Below are 9,199 nucleotides of genomic sequence, written 5' to 3'. Positions count from 1 at the left end.
TCACTCTGCTCCATGCTCCATTACTCCCCTCTGCAGCTGTGAGGAAGGCAGATTGTGCTGCTTAGGGAACAGTGGATGAACCGAGTCAGTGTGTACCAACCATCCTGAAACTGGCAATTGTGTATGACCACAAGCAAGCTTCTGTAATGCCAAAACTTCTGTTAGGCTCTAGTTTTTCTCTAAGTTCCCCTCTTTCAAACAATTCTTTCACATCTGTCTCTGCAGTACCCCATTATAAGAATGTTGATGAATTTCACTAGATCACTAACATAAAATGCCACACCAACAGGAAAACAGATCCTGGAAGTCTGGGCACCCTCTTTTAAGGGACCTGATCGCTAAGGACATGATTCCTTTGATAGGATGATGACTCACATGTTCTAAAAATGACCATATTATTCTATTTACTGTAAAGGTGATTTGAATAATTAGCTCAGATACGCATATCTAGACCTGACCTTACAGGATAATTCAAATTGGAATTTAGTCCAACTTCTTGCTCAAAGTTTGGTCTTTTAAGAGTCGGGTTTTGAAAACTTCCAAAAAAGATGGTGCAACTCCCCCAGGAAAGCAGTTGCAATGATTGCTTCATTGTCACAGGAAAAATATAAGACCCTGTCTGTCTTTGAGGAATAGGTGTAGATACAAACATTCTAGAAAACATTTTAAAACTACATTTTCAATACTCTTTGGCCATTATAGACACATGTATGTTCACCAGGGAATTTGCCTCCAACTTTAAGGCAATTGTCTGTCCTCAAAAGCATATAAGGAAAGCAAATATTAACAATATGTGTTTGTATTCCATATAAAGGTGCAAGTTCAGGGTTGGACTCGATGACCTCTGAGGTCCCTTCCAACCTTGGGCATTCTATGATTCTATGATTCAGAAATTTACCCATCCAAAAGCACTTTGTCACTAAAGTGTGATTGCATTTTGTCATTAAACAGTGAGTATCAAACTGTGAACGAATCAAATTTCAAGCATCTCTGGGCTTTTATTTTTTTCTCCCTTCTTATAGATGTATTTGATGTGGTAAAACACTATTCTGATTATGGCTGGGTAGCTTCTTTTCAGAGGCCAGCAGGATCATCTTTATCTGGAAATGGCTATACTTGCAACCTCCTTTATCTGTCTGCTTTTATTCTTTTGAAAACTATCCACATACCTACAGTGAAACTCTCTGAGAGGAAAAAAAAAAAAGGCAACGAGTGGAAAAAATATGTGTAGATGGTGGTAAAGGTATCCATTTTTCCACTGAAACACTATACTGTAAGTAAGCATCCGCCAAGATTTTTTTCTCTCTCTCTCTTCCTACTATATCCCTGAGACTATTCACTTGTTCTATTAGTGCTATTCAGACTCTTTAGTTGTTTGTTTATTTAATTTTACATTACAGATTTGCCAGTTATCACACATAAAACAAATAACAATATGGATACTTTCTGTATATTTTAAATCTGTTATAGATGTGGTTTCACATTTGTATATGCATAAGCAAGCAACCACTAATTCATGTTCATTACTGTGTAGAAAACAGATGCTTTGAGAGGAGAAGAAAAAACAAAAGAAATCCACAACCCATAACTGCACGCTAGACCACTCAAATCTATTGTCTAGATTTGGTGTAAGTCTATTTCTTCTTTCTCTATCCAGAATGTGTGCTGCACAGAAAGATGTAAGTTACAGGAAAAAAAAATTATAACTAAAAGAAAGTAAAAAAGGTGGGAATTCACTCTCACATAATATAAAATACAAAAGGTTAAAATGTATTCTTTTAAAGCTAAAATGGGTCCAGTGGGTTAAATGACTTAACTGAAAATAGTTTTCATATTTATATATTAATATATATGAGGATGAGTTAAGATGATTTCTGGGATGATGTTATGAGGTAAGTTTAAACAGATCCTAAGTCTGAATTGTCTATTTATACCTAAACTATTTTCAAACAAAAAAGAAATAAAACCATCATGTTAATTAATATATTTTCTTTCTTAGAAGTTAGCAGACTTTGGAAGAAGGTGCTCCAAATGCAAATAAGAAAATCTTCAAAAAGGAACAAATGAAGACATTCTCCGTTTATTGTTAACTGAAGTTACCATTTTAAATCTTACACAATGTGTTACTAATTAGCTTCATTAACAGTATCCAAATGCCTTTTGGCTCCTGAAGGCCAAGAACAAAGTTTGTTCTTGGAACAAATGGATTTTAATTACAAAGAATATTATATCAAGCACTCTGTAGAAATGTAGCCTATTTGATTAGAGTTAGCAAGCCCCAAGAGAACTTTATGAAAATCTCCTTGCAAATTCTAGTCCATTTTTAATGCAAATATTTCTTCAGGACCGCAGCACTATCTAAAAACCTAAGGATATATTGCTAACGTTCCTCAGAAAATCCTTAAAAGCAATTGCACTTGATGATTCAAGGTGCCAGCCTTTCCAAAGAGAACTTTTAAACATATCAGTAAGACAGGCTAATCATATGTTTATTAACCTCTGCTCTGAAAGCATCAAGGCCAAGTAACTTTGCTGACTTGAAAGTAAGACTAAGTTTATTAATCTATTTTACAGACAAAGATTAATTGCTGATTTATGCTGAATCCTCTTGGAAGGCAGCATAAATTGACTTTGTTTAGAAATATGCCAATATTTTGTGAAGAGTGTGTCCTACGTATAGTTAGCCTATGCCAGGACAAAGGAAAAAAATATATTTTTACTGCATTGTTTAAATAGTAAAATACCTCAAGAGACATAAAGTAAGAATTCTGGGTTACTTGGTAGACTGTTTTTTTCAAAATGAATAAAATTCATCCTCATGTTATAAACTTGTAAATTGACTTGGATTAATTGAAATCATGGATTATAGACACTTTTTGGAGTGGTTTGCATACATGCTTGAATATCCAATATGATTGCAACTGAAACATAGTTTAGATTAAGGAAGGTGATGACTACAGATAGAAAAGAAAAATGTAGATGCTGATATGTATTTGTGAGAGCAGCATCCTCAGCTGTAATAAGCAAAGAAAATATCTTTGCAGAAAGTTCAATGAAAACATTTTCTCCTCCATGTGATGCTTAAGGCACTTGTAAAACAAGATCAAAATCATAAAACAGCTTCCCTTAGGGAAAATCACAACACAACAATACAAATGAACAAACAAACAAAATTAAGCTACAAAACTACAAAATATAAAATAGTGCCATGATGTATCACACAAAAAAAAAAAAAAAAAAAAGATTGTAGTCAAAAAAAGTTTACAATTGGAGTAGTTTAGTGTAGAAATGTCTGTAACTTGATAGTGACTCTTAAAAGTGGTGAAGATTCATAGAGTTTCTATTTTTCCTTTCTCTCAGCAGTGGCAAGTGAGCATGCATTGAAACGGAAAAGCAGAATATTTGATCCAGCACAGCTAACGTTATTATCATAAGTTATCAATCACATAAAAAATTTAATAGGATCTGGAGGGACAAACAATAAAAACAATGTTCCCCTCACTCTCCTGCTGCAAAAAATAAATAAATAAATAAATAAATAAATAAATAAATAATAAAAAATAAAAAATAAAAAATAAAAAATAAAAAAAATAAAAAAATAAAAAAAAAAAGGGAGGAGGGAGTGGTGACCTTATTTTGACCAGCAGATTCAGAATCAGAACTATCATAAAAAGAAAGAAGACTTTGGGGGAATTCTTTGGTTTTGTCTTCTGTATGAAAACCTAAAAAAAAAAAAAAAAAAAAAAAAAAAAAAAAAAAAAAAAAAAAAAAAAAAAAAAAAGAGAGAGAGAGAGAAATAAAAAACTCTTATAATTTAGGTGCTTTAACTTTTTTATTTTAAAAAATAAAACATGAGTTATTTTACAAAAAATAATATAATAGGATCAGATTCAGGTCATTTTTTTTTCTGAAGTAATTTGTCCACCACTATACTTTCTAAAAATAACCATTAAGTATTCATAAAGACAGACTAACTTAGTAAAAATCCATAAAAAAGTAAAAAAAAAAAAGTAAAAAAAATCCATAAATCCAAGATATTTACAGGAGCAAAAAGATCTTCTGCCTGTTGAAATATTCATACTCATTCAGTAGCACAAGCTAATTTCTAACCAATGATAGGAACTTCTTATCATTTCTAGAAAGTCTTTATCCACAGTTGGAAGCAGGTAAAAGAGAACAGATGGTGTATGTAGAGTTAGTTTCTTACTGTTGGTCATGATAAAACCTTCAAAAGTTAATTAAAATACAACAAACTCTTATTATTTGTCCACCTGCCAGAACGTTAATATGCAGAGATCATACTAAAGTAGATAGGCGTCTTTACTGGTCCCCTCTGCCCCATTCCTCAGGGCTGCGCTTCCCCTGCCCAGGTGTAGGTCCTTCCTCCAAGCCTCTGTCCCACTCAGGCGGGTTTCAGGCACCACATGCCTTGATTCAGTAACATATTTGAATAAGTGAAACATATCCCAGGTATGGCATCCCATTACTATCTAATATTAACTCCAGGCACAACACATTTGATTAACCTCATCTGAGGCACTTGACTAAGGGGGAAGCTTCTGCCATTTTGATTTTTTTCTTTAATTTGTATTAAACATTTTTACAACCCCTATCTGATGCAGTTTGGCTTGTTGTTACTTAGATAACTTTGGAAGACTTATGAACAGTGCTAATGGCAAAACACACACAATCTTTTCCAGACAACTGAATGCTAAGTTGGATTTCTATAGATTCAAATAATAATAAATTATATAAAGTAAATCATAGCTCATATGGCGAGGCAAAGAAAGAAGAAAGAAATTCAAAGGACTATAATGTACCTAAGTCTTTTGAAATATCAGAATAATTTTCCTTGTATTTTTGCTATGTATGCTACCATTTTAAATACTCTTTTTTCAGCAACACAATGCTCAACATATTTAAAAAAATACATAAATAAAATTAAAAAAACCCCAAAGCAATCCACCCATGAGTTCACCGTTGCTACATTATCTTCGGTTTACCTCACTTCCCAGCTCATAACTCTTTAATTTCATTAGCCTCTAAAATGTCTAATTAAAATAAAGTCATTCCTTGCAAAACTTACCTATTCATCCAAAGCTCCCTTTACTGCTGAAGGAGACAGATAGCTTACAGCTGTGCGGTTAAATTAGACAAGGCCAGGAGGTGAAGTCAGCCTTGGTCTGCTTGGTCATACATATTAGTTAACTGTTTGTGTGTTCCTTGGCATATTTTGAACCATTCCAATTAGTGTTTTCCAAGACATTGCCTGGGCATGATTTAGGTGTTAACATATGCTAGGGATCATTTCCCATGGACAGGAGGGAGAAACTGTACCATCTGTCTTTTCCTGCCCCGCAAGGCCCTCTAACACTAGCCCAGTTGGCTTTGTACCTTCATATATCTGCTACACGACTTCACCCTTCACACCAGGCTTGGCCACGCAAGACATCAGCTTGTTACTGTGAAAACATTCTGGTAATTAACTGCAGCATATCTTTCCAAATTCTGTAGTCACTTCTAACTGAATCCCCCCTTCACACGGACAAACATGCACAGAATGATAATTATTTTTTATGGTTATGGAGTTCCATATGGGCCCTGAAGAAGCCCTGGGCCGAACACTGTATAGTGTGGATTCTGTGAGCCCGTGCCAGCTGGCCTCAGGGTCATACAGCGGTCTCTGCTCAGTTTTATTTAGCAATATGATATAAGGCTCCTAAGTGTGATTTGACCAATCTAATATTTGATGCACCATTTGATGACTTCTGTTGTTCTCTTTCGACAGTGAGTATGTTGCAACTGTATATAGACATAAATATATACATACATGTAAATATAGAAATGCAGTTAGGAAATAAGAAATTACTGTGATCTGAGTGTTTAAAAGATTCATAAATCAGATCAGTTTCCAAGAGATTCATTTACAGATTGAGCTAGACTGAGGTTCATTTACAACACAATTTTGTGCTAATAGATCTTACACAATATTAAACATTATCACCACATATTGGTTCTTATACAATCATTATCAGAACATAGTCAAAATGGTCAGTCTTTAACAACCCCAACCTACTTTAGCTGCAAGTATACACCACAGAGTCAACAATGTAAAGGTAACCTGATGGATGTATTTCTTGATCTTAGTCATCAGAGTCACCAGATTGTAACGCTCTTCAGTGTGAGCAATAGCATTGGGAAAAAAAAAAAAAAAAAAAAAAAAAAGAACACCTCATTCTAGCCTCCAATTTTCAGATCTTATCCTTTTGGTTAACAGAGTGTCCTGACAACTTCCCATCCCTGGCCTTATCTTCACACTAGTGCTGCAAGATACTGGGGGATACCACTTCCCTTTTGTGGGGTAGATACCTTATCATGTTGCCCAGTTGGTTTGATTTTTTTCTTCTTTTCTTAAGGCAAAACAGCCTTTTCCCAGCTCTTCAATTTGAACTGTTTCAGTGACTTAGCCATGGTACTGGGGCTCTGCTTCTATTTCTGCCCATATTTATAATGCCTTTGCAGTTATCCCTTGTTTAAATTGTGCACCATAGGAAGACACCTGTGGTATCAAGTTCTGGTTAACACAGCAAATTCTCCTAACAAGCTGAAAAGCTTAAGAGTCTGAGCTCAGGCCCTTGTGTGGTGAGCATAAGGAACAGTAAGCATAAGACCTTTTACTAGCAATGGCTACAGCTCATACAGTTATACTCTATTAGCTATATTGTTATGTTAATGTGCTTAGATTTAGGTTCAAAACACTACTATTTATGTCTTCTTAGTGTGCTTCTCCTTTATGGGAGAAACAGGCTATTTCTATAGTTACAGGAAAAACAAACAAACTACTCACTATAGTATACTTCTGTTCGACATTTCAGTTACATGGGATATTAAAACAGTTCCTGAACATAGAATCACAGAATCACAGAATATTTAAGGTTGGAAGGGACCTCTAGAGATCATCTAGTCCAACCTTCCTGCTCAAGCAGGCACACCTACAGCATGTGGCACAGGGTGGCATCCAGGCGGGTTTTGAAGACCTCCAGAGTAGGAGCCTCCACAACCTCCCTGGGCAGCCTGTTCCACTGCTCTGTCACCCTAACAGTAAAGAAGTAACATCCAAGATCAATGAAAATAATTCTGTCAAAAATCTAGAAATCAACCTATATGTAGTTTGATTATTTTTAACACCACAGTTAATTTTTTTTCTGCAGATTTCTTCATCCACTACATCCATCAGCCCTTCAATAGTCTATCTATCTGTCTTTTCATCTGGTGTTCATGATAGATATCAGTATAGATCTTTATAATATATTTATTACTACTTAAGAATATATAAAAGCCTTAACCAACACCATAACTTGAAGTCTTCCTATTTTCCTTCTGTATAGGGTTGCTTTCCCATTTTTCACATTCACAAGTGTTCTGGGAAAAGTGAACAAAATAAACCGACTAAAAGCAATTCCTACATTTTCAGAAGTCTTTTTTACTTCCTTCTTTTTTCTGTCTTTAAAGGTGATCATGTAGAATGTGGTAGTCATATGTTATGAAATATTGATTAATCCTTTATTAATCCTTTTCTTGTCTTTTCAAAATACTTTACTAGAAAGCATATATATGATCCGAGAGAAACTAATTCATAAACTATCCCTCAACATTGCTATTAATCATGCACTTTTGTGTCATTCAGTTTCTGGTAAATCAATGACATGTGCATTGTTTTAATGGAATCCTTGAATCTTTTTTTACTAAATATTTTATTTAAATATCAATACTAATTACACTACAATTCTTGGAGCAGAGAATGAGTCCATCTAAAGTCATTCAAGAAATACTGTAAGAAGAAAATATTTCATTTACTTTTTTGAATCCTCCCATACATATTCAACAAATATTCTCAAAAGGTCTAGATATCAAATTCATTCTTATCTCACACCCAGCTTACTGGAAAATCACTTATTGTAACCTAAAAGTATTCACTCTATGGTTTGAAGTGGTCACAGTAAGTTGACTTCAGTTCAGTGAGTTACCTTGGGCTGACAAGATGGGATACTTTGCAGTAATCCTTGGCTGATTGTACAACCTGCATTTTTCGATGAATTGACAGATATTCATGACTTGACCTTCACCAATTAGGCTAAATTCTGAGTGTGCAATATCCTGAATTCTTCACATTACAACATATTAGGTTTTGTATTATTTAAATGTCAGTATATTAACTTTAGATGGAGTAGATGTTTTGAGAAGAGTATATTACCAGAGCTATAAATTTAGTCCATTTATGACTGAAGTATGAGAATTTAGTGTGAGTGAAAGTTTAGTGTGGTAAGATCTATATTTTTATCTGCTAATCTATTTATACTAGGGCTGGAACTCTGAAGACAATAGAAGCAACAGTATAAGCACTTGAAAAAAAGATGTGTTTTAATAATTTTGTACATATGCAATTATAATCTGCTATTAAGTCCAGTGTCATTGTTTCTGTGTTACATGTCTTTCTAGACTCATTTCTTCTAGGTAGTTAACTGATCTTCTAATTGCTAGGAAGGAAGTAACTATAGTTCTCCCTATTTAGCCAGACTTCATTAGAGTAGTAGATGATCTAATTGTAGTTGAATGTACAATAGGTACAATAGGTAAGACAAGGACCCAAGAAAAATTATGAAAAAATATGTTGCAGTAGATTTTTTCTGATCCCTAGAAAATGCCACTTAGTCAAATGTTTAGGTTATCTTTTTTTCCTATTTTTTTTAAAATCATTTTATTTTCCTTTAGAATCATAGAATCATAGAATGCCGAAGGTTGGAAGGGACCTCAGAGGTCATCGAGGCCAACCCCCCTGCTCATGCAGGGTCACCTAGAGCACGTGGCACAGGGCTGCATCCAAGCGGGTTTTAAAGATCTCCAAAGAAGGAGACTCCACAACCTCTCTGGGCAGCCTGTTCCAGTGCTTTGTCACCCTCACAGTGAAGAAATGCTTCCTTAAGTTCCTGTGGAACTTACAATGCTTCAGTTTGAAGCCATTTCCTCTAGTCCTATCCCTGCCCACCACTGAAAAGAGGCCAGCCCCCTCATCCTCACTGCCTCCCTTGAGGTATTTATACACGCTGATCAGGTCCCCCCTCAGCCTCCTCTTCTCCAGGCTGAACAGGCCCAGCTCTCTCAGCCTTTGCTCATAGGGCAGATGTTCCAGGCCTCTGAT

This window comes from Nothoprocta perdicaria, unplaced genomic scaffold (genome assembly GCF_003342845.1).
Source record: "Nothoprocta perdicaria isolate Ctin4 unplaced genomic scaffold, notPer1 scaffold_110, whole genome shotgun sequence".
Lineage (NCBI taxonomy): Eukaryota > Metazoa > Chordata > Aves > Tinamiformes > Tinamidae > Nothoprocta > Nothoprocta perdicaria.
This window is presented reverse-complemented; position numbering follows the sequence as displayed.